General features: G+C 42.7%; 1 protein-coding gene and 1 non-coding gene across 2 annotated transcripts in view; one reads left to right on the forward strand and one right to left on the reverse strand.

Moving 5' to 3' along the window:
* The window catches only part of GPR39 (G protein-coupled receptor 39), a 194,681-nt gene that overhangs the window by 26,217 nt on the left and 143,258 nt on the right, over positions 1-25,206 (forward strand). The gene's annotated exons all lie outside the window — the stretch shown is intronic.
* LOC115522483 lies at positions 22,948-23,085 on the reverse strand. Its single transcript, XR_003971396.1, has one exon. It is a non-coding gene; the product is annotated as a U4 spliceosomal RNA (small nuclear RNA).

The following is a 25,206-nucleotide window of genomic DNA, read 5'->3' on the forward strand; positions in this document are numbered from 1 at the left end:
ACGCCAAGCCAGAATCACTCAAACTATTCAATTATTCTCTCATCTCATGGCAAATAGTTCAATTCTGTTAGTTCCTAGTGGGTAGGGCTATGAGATGCTCCTCTAACACTGTGATCTAGTGAGGCTGCTAAAAACCGTCCATTTGCTAGAGTCTGGATTATGCCTACTTGTGGAATGGAGAGAGAGGGCATTTTGCAGTTGCTTTAGAAAACTTGTTAGGCCTGGTAATTGTTTCAAAGATGTACATTGATGAAGTGCCCAGAGCTATCAGCTGGGAGTGTCATGAAGGAGGAGAGAATGGCTTCGTATCTCCAGTTTCTTTTGCAGTCCTTGTAATTTAGTTCAGAGTAGCAGGGGCCCTTCCAGATTAGAAGCAACATGGTGGAACATCGCGACGCGTCCAGTGAACAAATGTTGAGTCAGTCTTCATTAAAGAAGGACAAAATCACTGGGTGGCATGTCTCCCTTACTGGGAACCAGATAACTTGCCCTCAGCTCATGGGTTACAACTCTCAGGTCCGTTTAATGATGCCAGCAATCCACTTCTCAGTCCCTTTTTGAAATTGGATGACACTACTGCATTTTTTTTAAATGACAAAACTGTCAGGGCACCTGGGTGGCTCAGTCAGTTAAGCGTCTGACTTCAGCTCAGGTCATGATCTCGCAGTCCGTGGGTTCGAGCCCCACATCAGGCTCTGTGCTGACAGTGCTGAGCCTGGAGCCTGCTTCGGATTCTGTCTCTTCCTCTCTCTCTGCCCCTCCTCCAATCACACTCTTTCTCTCTCTCTCTCTAAAAAACAAATAAACATTAAAAAATCCTAAAAAGATAAATGATAAAACTGTCATTTGAAAATCATTCTTGATTCATCATCCTGACACACTGATTTCATTGTGACGTATTAACACACACACACACACACACACACACACACACACACACACATGATTGCATTATTCCAATCAGCATGTGCATGTTATTTATATTTTCTTTGTTTGTGTTATATGTTATCATATATTTTTACTGTGTTCCTGTGGTCCCCACAATTTCCATTTTTAGAATCTGCATAATACGGTGGGATGATTTTAGATCTCTTTTTTGTTAGATGGAAATGTGAGAGTAAAAGAGGGGACTAGTTCATATCCCTTATAGAGCTTTGAGTTTTTATTAGCCCTGTGGCTTCCCAGTCACTCCTTAAAACCCCTGCTGATTTGGGGCACCTGGGTGGCTCAGTTGGTTAAACTCCTGACTTCAACTCAGGTCATGATCTCTCGGTTTGTGAGTTTGAGCCCCACTTCCGGCCCTGAGCTGACAGCTCAGAACCTGGTGCCTACTTCCGATTCTGTGTCTCCCCCTCTCTCTACCCTTCCCCCACTTTCCCTCTGTCTCTCTCTCTCAAAAATAAATAAGCATTAAAAAGAATTTTTTTAAACAAAACAAAAAGCCCTGCTGATTTCAACTTGGCCAGGAAACTGATTTGGCAATCAAGGTTCACTAATCAGAGTTGTCTAGTTCACTATCAGAGTTGTCATATTTCTTTTAGGTCAAATTTTATGATATAATGGTCTTAACCTTGGTGTATGAACCCCCATATAATTGACGTGCATTGGACATTTAAGCCTGTTTTCTAGGTCTTTTCTTTCATTGTTTTATGAGGCTTTTAAACGCAATACAGAGATTTATTGTTGTGTCTTTGCTTCTATGACAAATTGTTGGTCATACCTGTGATTTATTTTTTACTAATTCATTCTCAGAATGAACAACCTTGAAATGTAACTCTTCAATGCAACACTCATCCTATGGGGAAATGAGGTCTGCACTCTAATGGTCTGCCTTCTAGACACTTCTGGGTTAAAAAGTAGCCACTGCTGTGTTTGTACCAGATAGATACCAGTTGAGGACGGCCCCCTGTACTGATGAGAAGTGATGGTCACTGGTCAAGAGGAGCCTCAGAATTGTGTGGCATAGTCTCTCCCACAAACATTTATGTAGCTGTAGGCATCATTCAGGAAAGTGTGGGGGAGGCAAGGCAAGCCAGGAGTGGTGGGGGCTGCTTTAGGAAAGCAAGGGAGTACAGAGATAGGACTCATGAGAGAAACATGTGGGAAAGTCTTGAAATAATAGGGAAGGGTTAGTGGATTAAAACCGATTTTTAAATCACGTTTTCAAGATTTTCTTAATTGGCATGGGAAACCCTAGGCTGAAATCTGTATCAGGTGCCTGGCCCCGTGCTGACACACTGTGCTCAGCGTTTCATTCGCTCAGCTGTTGTTGAGCATGCTATTTGTGCCAGAAATGTGTGGGGCCTCAGAGGCGCACGTTCACTAAGACATGGCCTCTACCTTCTATCTTCTTCTGGTTCAATGGGACAGACACACATACAAACCAGATGCTGCAATTCGGAACGGACTGTGAAGACTGAACAAAAAGTGCTAACACAGGGCCTTGGCAAGGCGCCATGGAAGCACTCATTCGCTCAGCGTGTCTTTCGATTTTCTGCTGTGCACCAAGTACTATGCAAGGTGCCGGGGTACAGGAGAGAACAAAGTGGGTAACAGTCTCTGCCTCATGGAACTTAGGGTTCAGCGATGCCAGGATTCCCCCAGATAAAGGGTTTTGTGGTTTCCACCTGGGTCCTGGAAGCCTTCTTGGAGGAGATGCTGCCAAGGCTAAGTTCATTCTTATATTTTTTCAAGTTTATTTATTTTCGAAAGGGGGGTGGGAGGGGAAGAGACAGAGACAGAGGATCCAAAGTGGGCTTTGCGCTGACAGCAGAGAGCCCCATGCAGGGCGCAAACTCACAAACCCTGAGATCGTGACCTGAGCTGAAGTCTGACCCTTAACCAACTGAGACACCCAGATGCCAAGTTTAAAGAGAAGTAGGAGTGGGGTAGCAGGAATGAAGGTAGGGTGGGGGCAGGAATGGAAGAGCGATGGAGGTAGAGTAGGGGCCAGTGATAGAGGTGGGATGGGGGCAGAGGTGGGATAGAGTGGAGTGGAGGGTTGGGGTGGGGGCAGAATGGGGGGTGCTGATGGTGTGGTGTGGAGGCAGGGAGGGCAGTGGCATGTGGGAGGAGCAGATGTTTTTCTAGCACAGTGAATATAATGGCACCAAGATTCAAAGCAACTTGTTTAGGCCTGAATATACATTCCATTTGTGAGGAGAGATCCTGGTGCCACAGGCTATATGAATGATGTTGGGCAGACAAGGGAAATGTGTGAAACAGATAAAGTCCTTGTATGGCCTGGTGGAAGAAGGTGCTGAATTTTGCAGCCCCGGGTGCACATTGCTCAGCAGCAGAATCCGAGTAGCCAGCCTGTTGCAGGAACCCTTGATCTGGTCTCCATACCTAAGTCCTCACCCAGCCCATCCCTCTAGTCAGTTGTGAAATATTTCCCAGCAGCTCCTGAGTCGTGGGCACAGTAGATTCTGCCCATACGAAGGTAGTGATAATTTAAAAGGAGTCTGTCCTTCTAGGGCCTCGTAGCTATTAGAAGATGAAGGTAAATGTATGCAATACCCAGGAGAAAAGAGCATTGTTTCATCTGAAATCTGAATGGAACGTAGAGGGTCTGGCTGACATTTTCAGTAGGGCTTTGTGGCCGACAACATATGGTTTTAATTTCTTAATGCCTCATTCTTGTCTGTCATTTTGCTGAAGCCTGCTCCCCACGCTCTTGCTTATGGAGATGCTCAGCTGTGGTCTGACCACAGTCCATGTTCATGAATTTCTCCAAAGGCTAGTATTATAATAATTGACTGAATACATGTCCCAGTTACAACTGCAAGTGGCTTGAGGATAGGAGACTTCTTTCAGAGCCTTCTCTGGACACTGGTGCAGGTGTTCCAAAATATTTTCCCACAATTGGAGTCACTGGGAAGAATTCATGAAAAAAATCTTTAGAATGTAAGAGTAAATAGAGTGTGGCTTTTTGATAAAGCTATTAGTCCTTTGATTCCTTTTAAAAATGCTTATTTATTCTGAGAGAGAGACAGGGAGAGAGAGAGACTGAGAGAGACAGGGAGAATGAACCAGGGAGGGGCAGAAAGAGAGGTAGAGAGAGAATCCCAAGCAGGGTCCATGCTGTCAGTGCAGAGGCTGATGTGGGGCTTGATCTCACCAACCATGAGACCATGACCTGAGCCACAATCAAGAACTGGATGCTTAACTGACTGAGCTACCCAGGTGCCCTCTTTGATTCCTTTTGTTGAGTGCCAGCTCTCCAAATATCACCAACAGAATGCAATCTGTTGATAAGACAAAGCTATGTTTACTATTTGTGCAGTATGGGAGAACAAAGCCTTCATAGCTTTGGTGGCATCTAAGAACAGAAAGGCATGGTTGAAATTTGCTAAGAGTTGGAAGTTTGGCCTAAAGCAGATCTAGATCTTTCAATGGGAAGATTTAAAAAAAATTTTAAACGTTTATTGATTATTGAGAGAGTGTGAGTGGGGGAGGGGCAGAGAGAGGGGGAGATACAGAATCTGAAGCAGGCTCCAGGCTTTGAGCTGTCACCACAGAGCCTGACGCAGGCCTCAAACTCACAAACCGCGAGATCATGACCTGAGTTGAAGTCTGACGCTTAACTGACTAAGCCACCCAGGCACCCGTCAATGGGAAGATTTAATAGGGATGGCTAAGGATCCCCATGTAACCATTCAGGATTGGTGGAAACAGCAAGGCAAGGATATTGGAAGCAAGGGATCCCAAGAATTTTAGGATGTAAGCTGTTGATGAATGCTTTCTGTGGAAAAGTTGATGGGTCCTTCTGGAAATTCCTGTGATGAACAATCATTATGTGCCTGAGCAGGAGTCTCCTGGAATAGTCAAATCGTAACTATGACAGTGAAATAGTGCAGTCATGCTAACGTAGACAGTAAGCTGTGTGCAGGGTGGATGGCTTTGGATCTTAGCCAAGCAGGAGGTAATTGATGGCAGGAAGCAAAAGGCAGGGAAGTCTTTCTCTAAAGTTTTGTTTGGGATCTGGGGTTTTGCTTAGGCACATACAGAAGCAAAGGGGGCCTTCTGTCCATGAAGATGTGCTCCACAGGAGAGATCAGATTTGTTGACAGGTGGCTGGGTGCTGACCCTTGGGGGCTTGTCACATGCACCCGGCATCCTGACTTTCTGTCCTAACTCATAGCGAATACCAGGCCTGCTGCAATCCAGCGACATGGCAAGTCTCTGTCATCCCTTGTTCCTGTGTCACATCTTTCTCATGACATTTATCTTTCTCATGACATCTAGAGGATGTCTGCTAATGCAGGCACTCACCAGATGAAAACGTCTAACAACCTCCGGATACTGTATTTCGTATTTCATTAAGTCAAAAAAGTGCCATGGCTCTTCCATTTCATGCCTACTACAACCAACTCACCTTTAAATGCACTGTGAGAGAATCATTCCTTTCTTTAATCATGTGGCAAAATCTCACCCAAGGAATCTGAAATTGATTTCTCATCCTTTCTGTCCAGACAGTGCAGCTCCAGACACCTTTTGGTCCCCTTGTGGTGAAATGGGAGGTCAGCCCCTTGTCATCTGGGCTGATCCAAATTTCAGGGAAAAACAAAACAAAACAACTTTACCTCTCCCAGCCTGTTCTCTGCAATGCCCCCCACCTCCAGGCAGTTTGCTGATGGCAGCTTTTCACATACCACCTTAGATGGTATTCGACCCTCTTCTTGCAGTCCAAGTCAAGCAGTAAATAGTCAAAATAAGTGATTGAGTTTCTGAGTAATAACAGGTGGGCAGTGACGCACAAGGTTCCGGCAAACGTCCTTCCTCCCCAACAAAACATGTGGCCCCTCCCTTTCTTAATGGAGCTGTTTGAAATTCCACATGTTTATCTTGGATATGAGGGCTTCTCACCAGCCTTTTTCTGTTATTTTTACTTTTCAAAACCATTCTATTTCAGTTCTCATCATCTTTGTTCCTCAGTTCCTGAGAACAAGTGTGTTTTTAATGAAGCACTGATCTGTTTTTTTTTCTAAGTGCTTTTCACCAGGCCTACATGATTGGCATTTATTATCATTTTCTGTCCACCTTCTGCGTAAAATGTAGAGGATCTTTGGAATTATTTTCTCACCTTTACTAGGGGCCCAGTGTGATGTCACTTCTTCCCTGCTTACCCCCCACCCCCCGCCATTTCCTCTGCTTGTCTTCTTTCCCTAAACCTCTCAGCACCTCCTGATATGGAGCACCTCCTGATATGGAGGCTCTTTCTAATCTGTAGGGTGGAAGTAGCTGGGCTGACTCAGACAGTTGAAAAAGAAAGAAGGTCCAGGCAGAGAGGATCCATGGCAGAATCTGGTCTGTCAGCTTGCTGCTGGTAGCTTATGGCATGGACCTATCAGGGCTCCCATTGCCCTCTGTCAATGTCAACATCCTTTGGTCATGACCCAGGCCCCAGCACGGTTAAAGAAGGCCTGAAATTACAGTCCCTGGGGCTGAGGTTTGTAGCAGTGTGCTGGAATCAAAATTGCCTGATAGGAGTCTGGACGGAGCTCTTTAATCCCGATATTGCAACTGTGCCTTCAGCGATCTCCACCGCTGATCACAGAATTCATGCAAAGCAGATGGCCACCAGCACTGTGTTTTCTGCTGTCATCCTTCCCTGGTTGTGCTTTGCAGAATTTCAAAGTAAGGGGAGTTGACCTCCATCTTTCTGCTGACGCCCACTTTGTTTTTTTTGTTTTTTAAATGAAAAAACCGTTTTTTTTTTTCTTTTTTGGATTGGAGTATAATTAGCATATAGTGTTTTATTAGTTTTGGGTGTACAATATAATACTTTAGCAAGTCTATATATTACTCAGTGCTTATCATGGTAAGTGTACTCTTAATCCCCTCTGTCTGTTTTACCCATCTCCCCACCCACCTCCCTTCTGGCAACCATCTGTTGCATGTATTGAAGAATCTGTTGTTGTTGTTGTTTCTCCCTTTTTTGTTTGTTTATTTCTTAAATTCCATGTATGAGTGAAATCATATTGTGTTTGTCTTTTCTCTGACTTATTTCACTTAGCATTATACCTTCTAGGTCCATCTATGCTGTTGCAAATGGCAAAATTCCATTATTTTTTATGGTTGAGTAATATTCCATTACATATATAAACCACATCTTCTTTATTCATTCATCTTTTGATGGACACTTAGGTTGCTTCCATATCTTGGTTATTCTAAATGATGCTATAGTAAACATACTATAGTAAACATAGTAAACATATAATGCATATATCTTTTTGAAATAGTGTTTTTGTATTCTTTGGGCAAATACCCAGTAGTGTAATTACTGGATTGTATGGTATTTCTATTTTTAATTTTTTGAGGAAACTTCATACTGTTTTCCACAGTGGCTGCACCAGTTTGCACTCCTACCAACAGTGTACAAGGGTTTCTTTTTCTCCAGATCCTCATCAACACTTCTTATTTCTTGTGTTTGTGATTCTAGCCATTCTGATACTTGTAAGGTGGTATCTCACTGTGGTGGTGATTTGCCTTTTCCTGATGATGAGTGATGTTGAGAATCTTCTCATGTGTCTGTTGGCCATCTGGATGTCTTCTTTGGAAAAATGTCTATTCACATCCTCTGCCCATTTTGTAACTGGGTTGTTTATTTTTGTTTTTTTTGGGAGTTGAGTGGTATAAGTGTGTGTATATATATATATATATATATATATATATATATATATATATATATACAGTGTTAACTCCTCGAATATATCATTTGCAAATATCTTCTCCCATTTAGTGTATTGCCCTGTTGTTTTGTTGATTGTTTCCTTCATTGTTTAAAAGCTTTTTACTTTGATGTAGTCCCAGTAGTTTATTTTTGCTTGTATTTCCCTTGCCTGAAAAGATATATCTAGAAAAATGTTTCTATGCCCAATGTCAAAGAAATGATTGCCTCTGTTTTCTTTTAGGAGTTTTACAGCTTCAGGTCTCATATTAGGTCTTTCAGCCATTTTGAGTTTATTTATATGTATTGTGTAAGGAAGTGGTCCAATTTCATTCTTTTGTGTGTAGCTGTTCAGTTTTCCCAACACCATTTGTCGAAGAGATAGTCTTTTCCCCATTGTGTATTCTTGTCCTCTTTGTTGTAGATTAATTGGCCATATAAGCATTGGTTTATTTCTGGGCTCTCTGTTCTGTTCCATTGATGTTATGTGTCTGTTTTTGTGCTGGTAGTATTCTGTTTTGGTCATGACAACTTTGTAGGAAATCTTAAAATCTGGGATTGTGATACCTCCAGCCTTGTTCTTCCCAAGATTGCTTTGGCTGTTCAGGGTCTTTTGTGGTTCCATACAAATTTTAGTATTCTAGCTCTGTGAAAAATATTCTTGGTATTTTGATAAGAATTGCATTAAGCCTGTAGATTGCTTTGGGTTTTATGGACATTTTAATAATATTTGTTCTTTTAATTCATGAGGGTGGAATATGTTTCCATTTGTTGCTGTCATCTTCGATTTCTCTCATCAGTGATTTATAGTTTTCAGAGTATAGGTCTTTCACCTCTATGGTTAAGTTTATTCCTAAATATTTTATTCTTTTTGTTGCTGGCACCCACTTTGTAATAGACATTTTATTATGGGAGCTTGGCTGAGAGGTTTGTACATTTTTTGACATTAATCTTCTGAACTTCCATTTTCTTACCCGCATTATTGTTATTACCTATGCCTGGGATTTGTAAAAGTTCGGCAGGAAAGCATACATTAAATACCTGGCGCAGAGCCGGACATTTGGCGGCCTCTCCATAACTGTTGATTCCTCCCTCCCTGCTTCTTTCACTTACACTGTCTGAAGCTCCAGCCAGGCAGCTGGGTGCTAGTAGGTGCCTAGGGAATAGGCACCAAATTGAGTGCCACTGGAGAATGGACAAGAAAGCTTTCTGTATTGTATTTGAACTTCTTCCCTTCCCTCTGCCAGCTAGCTGAGCTAACATAAGATCAATAACAGCCAACCATTTCCTTTTAATTGGTATCTCCAATTCTGAGGCTTCAAACAGCTCCAGCAGACTGCAGGGTTTAGTTTTTAGTTTGCTTAGAAAATACTCTGCAGCTAATTTGGTGAAAGGTCCCCACGTTTTCCGTAGCAGTCTGACTCTGTTTGCCATGTGAGCTTGATTTTATCTGATTTTCAGCCCAGATTCTAGCTTTTCCAGTGCTCACAGGTGGAGGCCCAAGGAAAAGGGCTGGCGAGTCTGTGAGCTGCTCCAGAGAGCTTGAACAGAGATGATGAAGACAGGAGGCAAGGGGACCCAGAAGCTGTTGGAAGCAAGAGCACATTTCTACTGTGGAGGGCATGTGTGTGTGTGTGTGTGGGGGGGGGTGCGTGAGTGTGTACATGTGTGCATGCATGTGTGTGGAGGGGGTGGAGGACTCACATCTACAGAGGTAAACTGCCTAATTTTGGGGAGGAAAACCCAGCTACCTAAATTGTAGGCCTAACTGGCTCAGGCATTTGCTAGGTCTTTATCTGCCCCTAGATGTTTGCCCTTGATGGTTCATCTTCATGGCAAGCTCACCTGTCCTTTATTTCTGACCTCCAATAGCTTCTCTCCACTAGCATCTCCTTACTCTCAGTCCTCACTCTGCTTAATTTTTCTTCATAGTACTCGCCACGACTTGGCATTTTATTGCACAGCTATTTGTTTATATTATGTCTCTCCCCATTAAATGTCTGTAAACTCCACGAGGGCAGGAATCTTGTCCATTTGGCTCATTTCCTTATCCTCAGCACTGGCACATGGTAGGCACTTAATGAATATTTGTTGAATGAGTGAGTGGGTAGGTAAATGTTAGAGTGTCTGGGGCAGCAGGCAGAAAGGTGAGAGGTTATTATATGACATAGACTTGACAGAAAATGGGAAGGAAAGCTATCAGATTGGTCTTCTGCTAGTACATTCTTCTTCCTTTTCCTCTCATCTTTCACTCTATTTTATGGTTATACTAGTTTTCTTAGTATTTCCCTTTCTGCTGTTAAATAAATATGTTTATTAGGTTTTAATATCTTTACCTTCCAGCTATAAAAGACAATGAGTACTATAGGTTCTTCCTCCTTCTTCTTCTGTGAGATCAGATCTATGCTGTCGGGGATTATAGCATTTATAACCCATTTCTTAATCATAAATCCCAACTTATTTGAGTCCTACTCCTATATTTAAATAGATTCAGTGTTCTCCCCCAGGCTTTTGCTATTATTTTCCACTCATCTCTTAGAGAGCTGGAAAGTTCTTTAATAGTTTCTTCAGGATAGGCTCATGGGTACAAAATGCCTTAAATTCATGCATGTTCAAAAATGTTGGTTTGTTATCATTGTAATGAATGATAGTTTATCTGGGTATAAAACTCTTGTCACACTTTGTGTTCTTGAGGACTAACTACAAAGCTGTCAACCTGTCATCTTCTGACAGTAAATGATGCAGTGTTAAAGTCTGAGGCCAGTGTCTTATTACCCCCATCATCAATGAGGGGTGCCTGGATGCCCAAAGATTCTTTCTTTGAAGTCTTATAAATGTACCAGATGACTTTGTCAGTTTCTTCCCTGAATATTCTGTGACCTTCAGTGTATCCAAGTCTTCTGTGTCTGGGAAGATTTATTGAATCTTATTTTAAATACTCTTTTCTGTACTCTACCAATCTTCCTTTTTTATCATTTTCTCTTTAATCGCTTTAATTCTTCATATATTTTTATTTCATTTTTTCCCCTCATATTTCCTATTATTATCCTTCCTTTTCTATTCCTTCTGTGTTTTTAGGAGTGTCTTGTTTTCCTTGTGCTGCTTTCAATTTTGCCTTTATTTCTGTTATTTAAAAAAAAAACTCCACTTTCTATATTTCAGCTAATTTATGCTTTAAATTATGTGTCTTACCACATTTTTCGTGAGCTCTTATGTATCTGCTGTATTGTGTGTGTGTGTGCGTGTGCGTGTGTGTGTTTGCTTCATTAACTTTTTAAAAATCTATGACAAAATATTTAATCATGTGGGTTTTTTTTTTGTTTCTGCCCCACGTTAATATTTTTCTAGCAAGTACCCTTTGCCATTATTTTTCTTGTTCTTTTCCTTATTTTTCATGAAATATTTTTAAAAATTTTTTTTTTTCAACGTTTATTTATTTTTGGGACAGAGAGAGACAGAGCATGAACGGGGGAGGAGCAGAGAGAGAGGGAGACACAGAATCAGAAACAGGCTCCAGGCTCTGAGCCATCAGCCTAGAGCCCGACGCGGGGCTCGAACTCACGGACCGCGAGATCGTGACCTGGCTGAAGTCGGACGCTTAACCGACTGCGCCACCCAGGCGCCCCTACATGAAATATTTTTTAATACAGCCTATGCTAGTTTCTTTTTGATGACTTAGTTTTGACTTCCATGATTTTTTTTTTGTTGTTGTTCCAGACCAACTATTTATAATTCATAGGAGGTTTGTATAAGGAAGAGATCAGTATTCAAGGAGGGATTTTTCCTTCACTCCAGTGTGTTGCGTGAGGCCTTTTCACCCTCACCTCTGTCAGCCAATGAAACCAGCAACTGCAGAGCCCTTCACACGCTAAATTCCTTTCCTCTCCCATCATGTGGAAAGACTCATTTTGCTCACATGACATGTCTGTGTGGCTCCTTATTCAACCCAATCTCGTCTGCTTCTTAGAACAAAGCTGGGTCTGGAGAGGGTCAAGCTGACAGCATTGTGCAGCCTATTTCCATTGTATTATTCAAAGTAAGGGAGTTTGATTCTTTACTTCTTGATGTGCTCCTCACCTTAGAATGTGCCTTTCTTCTTCTGAAATGGCAGCCCAAGTGCATCTTCTCTCTTTTTCTGGTCTTCCTTCTTATTGTGTGTTCGTATTTTCTTGTCTTCTGGATTCATCAAGAGTGGAATTTGTGTTTGTGTCTTGATTCAGAGTTATTGTTGAAAGAGGAGAATGAGTGCTGTGTGCTACCACATTCAAAATGGAGGACCTCAGCCCTTTCTGACCTATCTATCTCTTTCTTCTCTATCATAAAGTCTTATTTTCCACACTTCTGGTTCTCCCAAGGAGCAGCTGTTTTCTTGTCCCTTTCTGGCCCTCTTCAGGTTTTCAAGTGAGGTCAGATTCTTTGTCCCCAGAAGGCTTTACCTTGACCATCTCCCTCTGGATCCCCATTATACTTATAGTCTATGCTGAGTGTAGCAAATACTGCCTTACATTGCTCTGTATTTTTTTTTTTACATGTGTGTACACTTCTTTAAAAACATGATAGGGCATTTGGGGGCATAGTCTGGAGCATGAGTGCTCTGTGTCCTTTCTAGACTAGCACAAGTCATTCTGTGCAGTAGGTGGTACATTTATGCTTATGGACTATTCCCTTACTATTATGGTTTGCATTGATTTTTGAAATACTTTTATCATGTCTCATTAATTCTGAGTTTGTGTATTTTCTTCCTGGGCATTGTTCTTATGGAATTAAATATCTGTGTATTTGGCATTATTATATATGATATACAGTCATGAAGATTTTATAACACATATACTGCCTCTGATAATGAACTGTGGGTAAGCACCCTTCTTGAATTTAAATGATGTTGGTCAATGTCATTAGAAATCACTTTAGCTTTTAGTTGTCTTAAGGATTATATAGGTGAGTGCTCCTTTTAAAACCACTCTCCCTAGGTAGAGCCTTTGTCATCATGTGGTGATGTTCCTTATAGACTATATCCTATAAATGTTAGTCACATTCCAGGTGTCACACCTGAAAGTAAAAGGGAATCACTAGGCCAATGTTCCTCATAAGGCTCTCAGCCCTGCTTAAGGAGATGCATTTCAAAACTTAGGATTGAAGGGTAGATAGTTTGAAAAACAAACACAAATATTCCATGTAATCCTGATAAAACTCCTAGGGACCTGTGTCCCTATCTCCGCCTCCAGACTCCTAAAGATAAATGATTCAGTCTCCTGCCTGTGCTTCAAGGTAACATTTGACCTGGGCATTTCTCCCAACCTGGTTTGCTGTTCTTGCCCTTCATATGATAATCTACAAACCACAGACGGACAATTTCTCTGATAGATGGATCTGATGCATCTGAAGGTCAATGAATGCTAAAGTCAGTCTTGGTGTCTGGGATGGGTTGAGTGGAGGAAGAAGACACTATTTTAGGAAAAAAGGAGCCAGTAGAGCAGAATGGAAAATGCACATTTGACACCAATCAATGAACCTGTGTTCAAACTGAGATTTTCAAATATGATAAAGGACTAGAGAAGCTAAAATGGTAATTCAAGCCAGAGCAGCCTCTTTGACCTCAGCCAGTTGGAGACTCAATGGAATAATCCATTGCTTCTCCAAAAAGAAAAAAAAAAAAGAAGAGGAGGAAAAGGTTAATTTCCAATTTCTGGGAAGGTATACCTAAAACACGACAGATTTGAAACCTCTGCCAACAGTTTCTCTTTCTCTTTTTTCCCCTTACCTTTAACTTTACTATTGCTGAGATACTAGTCTTTTAAATTTCGTTTAATGTCAGTAAGGCAACTCCTATCGTAACCCCAGATGGGAAAGAGATGCATAGCTACAGAACACATCCAGTTCTGGACAGGGGCTTGTTCTGGGTTAAGGCTTTGGATGTATGGGTCAGCAGAGTCAGTAACATGCTGCCAGAGACATCCTGGAACTCATTGGCACAGCCTGTGCATACCTGGCAGAGGAACAGGCTTGGGGGGAGGGATGGAGTATCTAAGACATTTGGCCTGCATTGGGTTTTGAGATGCAGAGCTGGGATGGATGAGGAACAGAGTGTCTGCTGACCCTGCCAAGTAAATTCCAAAACCATCTGGCTCCTTTGATGACTCTTGCCCTAGAATAATGATGTGGGACCCTTGTGGATATTATTCTCATTCTGTAAATGAAGAAAACAAGGTGCTGATAAATGTGGTGCTTGCCTCTAGTTACAGAAGTAGCTGCTGACAGCTCAGTTACAGTCCTTAACTCTGCGCTCTTACCTCACCATCCTTTCCATAGTATTTAACAGTGCTCTTTCTCTCTCTGCCTGTTACCCCTAGTAGATATTTCCTAAGTACTTGCTAAAGGCTAACATTACACTAGGGTAATGTGATGTAAAAAGTTGTTACAACAATTCCAGCCTAAGAGGAACTTACTTTAAAATATTATTGACTACATTTTCTATTTTGAAAGTGACATACCACATTTTGGAAATTTTGGGAAATAGCAAGAACAAGAAACATTTAAAATAACCTCAGCCTGCTAACACAACTGCTATAATTATTTTGGTCTATGGCCTTCTGGTCATTTTCGTCATGCATTTAGCTTTTTAAAAATTCTAGTGGAAACTCTATTGCACGTACAATTTCACTTCTTGTTGTTTTCACACAGCCTTTTGTTATAAGTAATTTCCCCCATAACCACTTTAATGACTGTGGGATATTTGCAAAGAACTTAATCACAAAGCAGTTACTAACCATAGTATTAAAGTGTTTTATTGTATTAATTCAAGAAGTGTCTGTGAAGCGTCTTGTGCCCAGGCTCCACTGGCAGCCATCAACCTGGTGACTGTTACCTTGGTGTGCCAAAGGGTTTGGACATTTGGAACCATATTAGTGGGATCCTCATATGAGTTACTGAGAGCTCCAGACTTTATTTTCTGGTCTTTTCTACATTAACAGGCCGCCTGATGGCACAAACCACATTCAGGCTATCTGGGGCCAAGATGCGCTAAGACCATCATAGATCTAGTGAATTCATCCTCATGACTGTTGTAATCACCTCCTCTTCAGGCCTGTGGTGAGGGAGGGATTCCCTGCCTAGGGTTATGGGGATGGCCAAACACACAATATCTGACACTAGATAAATGAGGTCAACATTTCACAGTCACATGTACTGACAGCTTGGTAAGGAGGACCCTGCATGCCACTCAGGGCCACACAGGGGTTGCAGTTAGGAACAGAGGGAGCAACCAGGGCTGGGGGAGACAGACTTTATTGTATCAGAAGCTGGGGTGCCCCTGGCTCTTTTGGGAGGATGCATTTTACTCATTTGGATAATTTGTGGGCTGGCACAAAAGTGAAACCTACCAGTCAGTGATAAACAGGAACTGACTGTGGTCTGATTGATAAAGAAGGTAGTTTGGTTAGAGAAAGCACCTAATATTGAGCTTTAATTTTAGATCTTACACCCTAGGCACAAAAACTGCTTTTCCTTCCTACTGGCCCTGCCATTTTCTCCAACTCTTCCCTCATATATACTTTTTTTTTTTTTTTTTTTTTTTTTAACTCCGAGTTTGGCTGACTTATCTTTAAGAGGCTGTATGATGTGGTGGTTAACAGTATACACTCCAAGACAGGCAACCTGGGCTCACGGCCAGGCTTGGCCATGTGCTAGCTGGGTGGCCTAGGCAAATTACTTCCCCTCTTTGTGCCTCATGTCACGTTTCCTGGGAGCCAGCAGGTCCCCAGTAGGCTTAGCTATAGCCACCATTTTGAAATGATGATTTGATTTGCTTATTTGCAGGATATGTTTGGATTTGTGAGTGTAATTTATTTGACTGGCAACAAGAAGGTGGTAATTTGGAATATGTGGAAGTGATTGGTTCCCTCTGCCCAGCATCTTCCTCTAAGTGGGAAGAAATGGATTGAGACAAAACCAAAAACAAACACAAAAGAAGCCCATTTGCTCTGCCCAGAACTGGACAGTTACCTGGAACAAATCTGTAGGAACAGATTACTGGACCTGCCTCCAGTAATCTACATGTCTCTGTGTCCTCAGTTTTTAAACCAGGTGGCCACCATCTCCCAGTCTTGGGAACCCAGTGGCTGCTGGCATGTGGAACTACGATAGAGGGAAGGTCAGCCCTGGAACTCTTTGCTCTGCTTCCCCACACCCTGTCCCTAGCCTGTCGCCCCGGTGCAGTTGGCTATGAGAGCAGTTGTGCTGTGTATCACTGGTCCTTTGCTGCAACCATTGGTGTTTCCTGGGGAGTCTCTGGTGGCAAAGAACCTGGTAGCCAAGGAAGAGGCATCTGGGTCTCTCTCAGCAGGTTTAAGCAGGTTTGTCCAACATGCTAGAGTAGTCAGAGTTTTTGAATGAGCACTACTTAATGTTTAAGAAGGAGAAGGTTGTATAAAAAGAGGAGTAAAAGACATAGAATTTAACTGAGATGGGCTCATTCTTTTACCCTGCATTTCATAGCTGTGTGACCTTTAGTAGATTAATTAATCTCTCTGATCCTTAATGTCATAAACTCAGAGCAGTAGTGCAAAAAGAATGAGACAGTGTGCATCATCCATGTAAGTTGGTGCCTAGCATAATATAAATACTTAAATTTGAGTCCTAGGTGATGGAAATCTAAATGATATGTTTTTCTTTTTGTTTATATGTGTAATATTGGCCGAATTTTCTGTAATGAATATGCATTTACTTTATAATGAGAAAAAGAAGATTTGAAACTTAAAACTTTAAAAGCCATCTCCTTGCCATGCCTCACATGTTGTCTCTTGGGCTGAGCCTTTCCTGGGTCACCCATGCTTAACATATTCTTGACCTTGGGTCTCTCTGAGCAGTCATAGTACATTAACATCAATAGGGGCTTAGAAGGGTCCATTACTTAACTGAGTGAGTGAAGAACTATTTGTCACTGACATGGGTAGAATACTTCAAATATTTTCTCAATTTTTCAGTAATTACAATTTGAATTGATTTTTTTCATCCAGAATCATTTTCTCTTAGCAGGGTCACTACCTGGATGTTAAAAAAAGAGGGGAGAAAAGCCTTTTCCTTTCATGCGATTGTCCTTTTTTCCAAATGTATTTTCCTTGTGTTTTAGTTTTTGTTTCTCTTCCAGCTAGTAATGAGATGCACTTTGCAGGAAAGGTCAGGGAGGGCTCCTGCAAGCTTTGCAGCTCTGAGGACGGTTCACGGGGCCAGGGTCAACTGAGTTCTGCGGAGTCTGCTATGAAAACCTCTGGGGTGCCAGGCTTCTGGGTTGCTCTTCTCTTTTAGGGTAAGTACAAAGAGGGCAGTATAACCCCCAACCTGATAGGTATGGGCCCTTTTTAAGAAACTCAACACATAGGCAGAGTGAGCTGAGTGAGAACTCCTACTGTGTGTAAATTAGTTGTTGAGTCTCCTCTGTTATTCTCTTCAGGTCTATAAAACTTTAGATGGAGAAGGACCGGTGGAGGATTTCAAGGCTGTTTTTTCGTGGGTAACTTCCAGGATGTAGGGAATGGTATTTGCACTCAGCGCTTGTTTTTTCAACAGCCTACTTGAGCTAAGCACACCCTGACTTACTCTACTGGGTACGTGGAGTTGTTTCTCCCAGCCTGGACTATAAACTCACTCACCCTGCATGGCATGGCTGCTCACTTTCTGCATGTTTTGTAATTTTTGATGTCTTGAAAAGTAACTGTCAAAAAACAGAGCTTATATATGTTTACTAATTGGCAATGAAGACCTAGTGGGAATTGTAGGAGTTGGAAAAATGTTAGGCAACAGGAAACATCAAAATAAATTTCCTCCGGGGCGCCTGGGTGGCGCAGTCGGTTAAGCGTCCGGCTTCAGCCAGGTCACGATCTCGCGGTCCGTGAGTTCGAGCCCCGCGTCAGGCTCTGGGCTGATGGCTCAGAGCCTGGAGCCTGTTTCCGATTCTGTGTCTGCCTCTCTCTCTGCCCCTCCCCCATTCATGCTCTGTCTCTCTCTGTCCCAAGAATAAATAAACGTTGAAAAAAAAAATTAAAAAAAAAAATAATAAATTTCCTCCAACCTCTTCTGGAGCTAAGTGGAGACACTATAGCATCTCAGTCTCTATGGGAAGCCCATGAGGAGTGAATCAGTCCAGAGGTGGGTTGTGAGCACAACTCCTACCTTGCAGTCCATTGGCCACTGGGGAGCATTCAGAAGCTTCAAATATAATCTCTCTGTAGTCAGGTTGGTGAGATAGGGGTGCTTCCTATGAAACTTTGAGCTGTGTGGTCCTAAAGTCCTTGAAGCCAGGGAACATAGTGGCCCAGCTTGTTACAGGAGGCCAGAGTGAAACTGGAATATCAGGGTCAGGTGGCATCTACACTGATTACCTTTTCATACCTATTTAGAGTGAATCTCCTTCCATTTCTCTTAAGCTTCAGAGAATCTCCCAGAATTTAGATGATTGACCAAGTAGCCCTGAGCTGATAAAATCTAGTTGTTAATTTCCACCCCTTTTTCACCCTCTCTTGAGTATTTTGTATGCTTTCCATTCCTCAAAGCCTCAGTCCTGGTATCCTCTCCTTAGAATTATTGCCCCTAACACTCTGCCTGATGCTTGATAGGGGATTCTTTTCTCAGCTAAATAAAGCCAACCCTTGTGAAAGCCCCACAAAATAAACACTCTTGAAAATTAAATTATACCCAATATTCATCAAGTCCTTGTGGTTTTTCTCTGTGTATATAACTCAGATGAAACAGTGAATAGTTTCTTGACCTCATAAGACTTTACCTTCCAGACTAGGAGAAGAAAATAACTATATTGCAGGATAGAGTGTGAGAGAAGCATAACAAAGAAGGATGAGATTAACCCCAGAGGGGAAAGGCTTCATGGAGGTGGAGGGATTGGGCTAAGTCCATAAGGAGCTTGTGAGATTTACAAGTATGGAAATTCACAGTGAGCACAGGGGTGGTAGGACATTACATCCATAGGGCACATTTTTTTTTAATGTTTATTTTTGAGAGAGAGAGAGAGAAAGAGAGACTGAGTGTGAGCAGGGGAGGGGTAGATAGAGAGGGAGACACAGAAATCGAAGCAGGCTCCAGGCTCCGATCTGTCAGCACAGAGCCCGACGTGAGGCTCAAACTCATGAACTGCGAGATCATGACCTGAGCCAAAGTTGGATGCCCAACTGACTGAGCCACTGTAGAGGGCACATTGTGAACAGAGCCACAGAACTGACAGGGACAGGAAAGAGTCCAGGTTTGGCTGGGGCCAGGGATATACATGGGGGTCAAGGCAGTTAGATTGGAGCCACGAATGGCATTTGGAACATGACGCTGAAAGGTTGGGCCCTATCCTTGAGTCAGGGAAGATGCTGGAAGAATTTTGAGCAGGCAAGGGACATGAACTTTAAGCTAGTTTTTCTGGCATGTGTGTGGAGCAGAAGGCTGTGAATTCAGAGTTGGAGGTGAACTGCACTGGAAGGACTGGTAAACGTTCTATCTGGCAATCACCTACGCTGATGGTAATGCAGGCTGAAAGTAAGGCAGTGGTGGTGGGTCTGGAAGGAGGGGACAGGTGAGAGAGACAGGCCGGGGGATGCTGTGCTTGTCTTTTCTCCTCCCCAGCTAAGGTGACACTGTCACATAGGCAGTCATTTCAGGATTGCAGGAATCTGATGCTTTTGACCACAAAGGGAATGCTGCCCTTGAGATTTGACAATGAGAGCAAGAGTCTATCTGGCTGGGAAGTTGTTTCATTGATTCAGAGGCCTTGGAGGACTTTGGGTGTCTCTGGGACTTTGGGTGTCTCACCTTCCTGGGAGCTGCTCCATTCTTCCTGCGCACCTCCCCCAGATGGGACCACTCCCTCGCCCCAGTGCGTGTGGCCGGAGGCCCACTCCATTCATTGGGCAGACAGCCTGTGCAGATGCAAGGGAAAGGCTAGGCTCCCATTTTTACCTTACAGCACTTTACAGCCTCTACTGACAGATCCTATTCAAGCTAAAATGAGTGGCTGGGGGCAACTCATACATAATTTCCTTCTATTTAGTGACTTCCTACACCATGGGTCTGCATGATTTCTGTTCATTTAATTAAAGGTTATATTGGCAAATTGTTATCCTTGGGAGTGTGGGTGTGCAGGGAGTGCTTTTGGAATACATTACAGGGTAATTCCCTTTGCCCTTTATTGCCTCTGCAGGCCATGTGAAATTGAATCACAAATAACACATTTTGGAAACAGGCGGAGAGACTGAGGCCTTAGCTTCCTTTGGCTTTAATAAGACAGTAAGCATGTGTATGTAAACGACTCTCTGGTTATGCAGGCAACATGGAGGAGGCAGAGTTACAGAATGAAGGGGAATGATTTCTGCACCCCAGACAGTGAGCTCAGATGCCTTCCCTCCCACCGGGGGAGCTTGAATCCAGTAGCTGGTTCTGCCTTTGAAACATCCAGAGGATCCATTACTGTTAATGGGAGTCTCCTACGAGCACCACTAGAGATGAGCCCCACTTACATGCTGACTGGAGGAAATGCAGTTCATGAAACTTTCCGTTTCCAATCTTCGTCTCCAGAGGTAGCTGCAACTCCCAAAGTTCTTGTGCATGAGGGAAGGACAAACAGGTAAACACTGTTATAGCAAAGTTGCTCCCTGCCAGAGCAGATGGCAAAAGTCTGGCAAATTCAAAGAATGGAAAGTCTTTAAGTGCTGAGAAGTCATTGCAGTATGGTGGGGTAGGGTATGGGCTGAAGGCATGTTGTGACCAAATAAGACATAGCTTCTTAGAACCCTCCTCTTCATGTGGGCAAGGACTATCATCATGAGTGGATATGGCTGCCTCCAGTCTTAGGATGCATTTTGTTCCTGAGGTTGAGGGACTGGGTGTTAATACCTTTGTGCCCTATAACATCCTTAGTGTCGGTGAGCCATTTCTACAGAGGAGAGGTGTGGGGCTGCCATCTTGTTTACAGTGGGGATTGGGATTGCTATGGAAGGAGGGCATGAAGGTAGGTAGGCATTCACATTAAGTTGTGTAGTTAGGGTAACCTCCCTGAGAAAGTAACATGGAAACAAAATTTTGAGGAGGAGAGAGAGTTAGATGTCCAGTGGGGGACTCCTTCAGACAGAGGGTACTGGCATGGAATCCTAAAGCAAGAATGTGCCTCATTGATGGAGGAATAGGAAATGTGAGTGGAACAGAGTGGGCAAGGAGGAGAGGTCAGAGGTGGGCTTGGGAACAGAGTACAGATTGCTCTGTTGGCCTCTGTAAGAACTTCAGCTTCTCTCCGGGTAAAATTGGTAACCATTATGGTTGAGCAGTGGAATGATATGAGGCAGACATGAAAATAGACAATCCTGCATGAGGCAAATGTGTGGATCCAGCTACATGAAGGAATCACAGAGAACTGACATCTCTTCCAGCCTAAGAGGAGGAGACGGAGAGGGCAAGGAAAGTCTTCTTAGGGGAGGTGCCAGCATTTGGCCTGGGTCTTAAATGATAGCTGACCCATGACTTCCTTGCTCCCCCCACACCTGACTTCCTTTGTGTACCTCTTACTGAGACAGCAGAGGATGGGTTTCTCTTTTCTGGATTTTTGGACTGCTATGGTGGTCCTTCTTGCCTGTGATTTGTCTGGAGTCTGTGTCCAAGCTATTTGTGTAGGGCTCAGTCCACACATGATGCTTAGGACCCTAACTCTGGCTGGGAATCCAGTTTCTACCCACTGCCTCCTGGAGATCAGGACCCATGTAGCAGTCTCACCTAGCAGAAATCTAGCTGCTAATACTTTCTTAAGGGCTGCAATCTCAGGACAGAGTGTCGGAGAGGAAGGACATGAAGAAGGGAAGAAGGCAAAGTAGAAACAAGAGTGTCTATTACCAAGCTGGCCACACCATCACATGAAGATAGAGCTACTTCCTTGGTCACATAAAACATCTCTGGACAGGCCATACAGAACCACTGGAATAGTCCATCAGAGTTAAAGTGGAAGGGAAAGGAATTAATTTCTTGGCAACATCATGAGCTAAGAAATACTACTATTCCATCTTGGCCTTAGAACACTGTAGATATAGTCATGCTTAGCTCATGATGGACAGCTTAGGTCACATGGTTACCGGGTGTTCCAAGGTCATTGTTCGTTTCAGCTAGGACTCAGTTACACACAAGGAGCTATTAAAAAACAAAGTAGTTCTTTGCTGCAAATGAGGTGGTCTTGTTTCAGAACTCTACAAGTCTGTACTGTAGATCTCATATTGGAATTAGCCCTGCATCCTGATCCACATGGATCCCACATGTTATCCCAGTTTGCTATAACATGCTATTCAAGTGGCAGGCAGCTTGTACCACAGTCTGAACATGCTATGGGGTCTTCTCTTCTTCTGGCAGCCTTCTTAGTCACCAGATAAATAAACCTGAGTTTTTCCAGTTGTGCTAAGTGCTGCATCAAAATTCAAGAATTCTAACAGGTACTCTGCTGCTTTTGTAGTAGTAGCTATACAGGATGTACCGATTTCTTCCTGAGAGGCATGTCCAGGAATGCCCCAAGGCACGTCCAGGAATGCCCCAAGGCACTGGAAGCTCTAGAAATGTCACTGATTTGGTAGTCCCCAAGTATCTTTGGGGTTTATATCTCATTTTCCAACATGTGTGAATCTTATTATTATTTTTTTTCAGGGACAAAGAACAGTTTATTATTCATAGCAATAGCAACTGCCAGAGTATCGCTGTTTTTTCGTATACCAGTTTGCCAAAGACTAATTCCTGCAGGGTGACACAGAGTCAGGTAATACCTGCACACATGGGGGTGCATTAAAGGAGAGGAACCCTGAGCTTAGGGAACACAAATCTTTTTTTTTAACTTGTTTTATTTTTTATTTTTAAAAATTTACATCCAAATTAGTTAGCATATAATGCAACAATGATTTAAGGAGTAGATTCCCTAGTGCCCCTTACCCATTTAGCCCATTCCCCGCTCCCACAACCCCTCCTGTAACCCTCAGTTTGTTCTCCATATTTATGAGTCTGCTGTTTTGTCCCCCTCCCTGTTTTTATATTATTTTTGTTTCCCTTCCCTTACGTTCATCTGTTTTGTCTCTTAAAGTCCTCATATGAGTGAAATCATAGGATTCTTGTCTTTCTCTGACTGACTGATTTCACTTAGCATAATACCCTCCAGTTCCATTCACATAGTTGCAAATGGCAAGATTTCATTCTTCTTGATTGCCAAGTAATACTCCATTGTATACATATACACCACATCTTCTTTATCCATTCATCCATCGATGGACATTTGGGCTCTTTCCATACTTTGGCTACTGTTGATAGTGCTGCTATAAACATGGGGGTTCATGTGTCCCTTCAATTAGCAATAATCGCGCCTCGGATAAACCTCATTGGCTACGATACTGCCACTGCGCAAAGCTCATGTGTCCCTTCAAAACATCACACCTGTATCCCTTGGATAAATGCCTAGTAGTGTAATCGCTGGGTCATAGGGTAGTTCTATTTTTAGTTTTTTGATGAACCTCCATACTGTTTTCCAGAGTGGCTGCACCAGCTTGCATTCCCCATGTATCTTATTATTAAAATATCTAAGATATTGCCATTTCCTGCTCCCCAAAGCAATTAGTGTGATAATCATCAAGATAATGGACCAATGTGTTATTCTAGAGAATGTCAAGTTCCCGGAAGACTAGATTATAACAAAAGAATTAACAAGCCCTAAAGCTATTATGGTGAAGGTGTACTATAAGTCAAAATTCCTTTTGATTCTATCTCTAATGGGTATTGAAAGGCAAAAAGCACTCATCAACTCCGTAGCAACATACTAAGTACCAGAGTCCATATTGGTCTGCTTTAATGATGACATTACATCTAGTCCACAAGTTGGTATTGAGGCTACTGCTTGGTTAATTTTACAGTAGCCTGTGGTTATCAAACACAATACATCTGGATCCTGCAGAGGCCAGTCAGGTAAATTGGGAGATATGATGCAGACCAATATCCCTGTCTCTTTCAAGTCTTGGGTTGTGGCATTAATCTCTTTGGTTCCTTCAGGAATGTAATATAGCTTCCAATTTATTATCTTGGTAGAAAAGGGGGCACTGACAGGGGATACATTTGGCCCTTATTACTACAATGGCTCCTATTCCACAAGTCAGCAAGTAAATGTGAGGGTGCAACTAGCTAGTGAGTGTATCTAACCCAATTACATATTTAGTGACTGGGGAACTAACCACAGTGTGAGTCATTGGCCTCATTAGGACCACTGTGACTTAGGCTATGTAAGTCCTCTAACCAACATATCATGGTGACATGTTTTAGGTCCTTTTGTATTCGTGTTGGCTCAGACCCTATATTTAACAGTTCTTTAAATTTCTGGATGTTCCCTTTTCTCAGAGGCTAAGTTACCCAGGCAAATGGTCACAAGTCTCTTTCCAGGAGGAAGGAGAGGTATATTTTCTGCATATACTTATGCTAGTGTGTAGAATTCTTCCTCAAGAAGAGTTAGCCTCCTTTTCTGTCTGCCTCCACTACCCTCGTGTCTGCCAGACCAATAACCATGGGCAGGATTTACTACAGTGTGAGCAGGGCTGAATGGGCCCTATTCTAGGAAGTAATAGACAATACAGTAAAGGGATTCTAGGGTTTGGCTAATGTATACAATGAGTATAGAGCTTTGCATCTGTGAACTGGCTTAAATCTGGAAAAGAGACAAGAGAACTGTTTCTAATTCTCCATTGTGGTTGATGTTAGTCTTCTGCTGCTCACCAGCTCTTGTGTGTATCTCTGTGTGTGTTTATTTTTTATTATAGAAATCAAACAACATCCTAGTCAAGCTTCCCAACTTGCCTCTTGGAACACCATGCTCTATCACCTAACACCATAGACCGCTGTTGGTCAAGGGACCTCAAATGCTACTCCAGCCTTGCTGCACATTATAGTAATTGTGTCAAACTTTCCTTTCCTTGTCAAGTACTGCTTTCTGTACTTCACCATTCTGGATCCCAGCGTCCTCTTTATATCAGGGAACTCTGTTCCATGGTCGTATATTCATGGCAACTCCTGTTGACAGGGAGCACCACCATAAAACATTTCAACAATTCTTGGGCCCCTTCACTGGTACATTTCCTACTGCCAGATTGAAGAAGTGAGCTCTCCCAGAGAATTTAATCACATGGTGGAGACTCAGATTTTATGTAGTAAATCCCTTCTAACAGTTCACCTCTCTGAACCTTCTGACCCCTTCTTCAGAGCTATGCCAACGAAGTTCCAATGTCTTCACCTCATCTGTTTAGGCCACCAGAATTCCAGTGTTTCTAGGAATTTTCCCAGCATGATGTTAGGATTAGCCTCTGGTGTCCTGGTCAGCTCATTGGATCCCCAGTCGGAGATGGTGCCCCTCACCTGTCCCTTATCTGTCCTTTTACTCTGCCCTGTATGTGATCTGTCACCCTCAAGATTCACTTCTGCACACATGCAAAGTCCTGTAGATCCTTTGGTGTATAGTCTGTTACTTCCTGGAATAAGGCCTGTATATCCCT

The sequence above is a fragment of the Lynx canadensis genome, chromosome C1 (genome assembly GCF_007474595.2).
Source record: "Lynx canadensis isolate LIC74 chromosome C1, mLynCan4.pri.v2, whole genome shotgun sequence".
Classification (NCBI taxonomy): Eukaryota; Metazoa; Chordata; class Mammalia; order Carnivora; family Felidae; genus Lynx; species Lynx canadensis.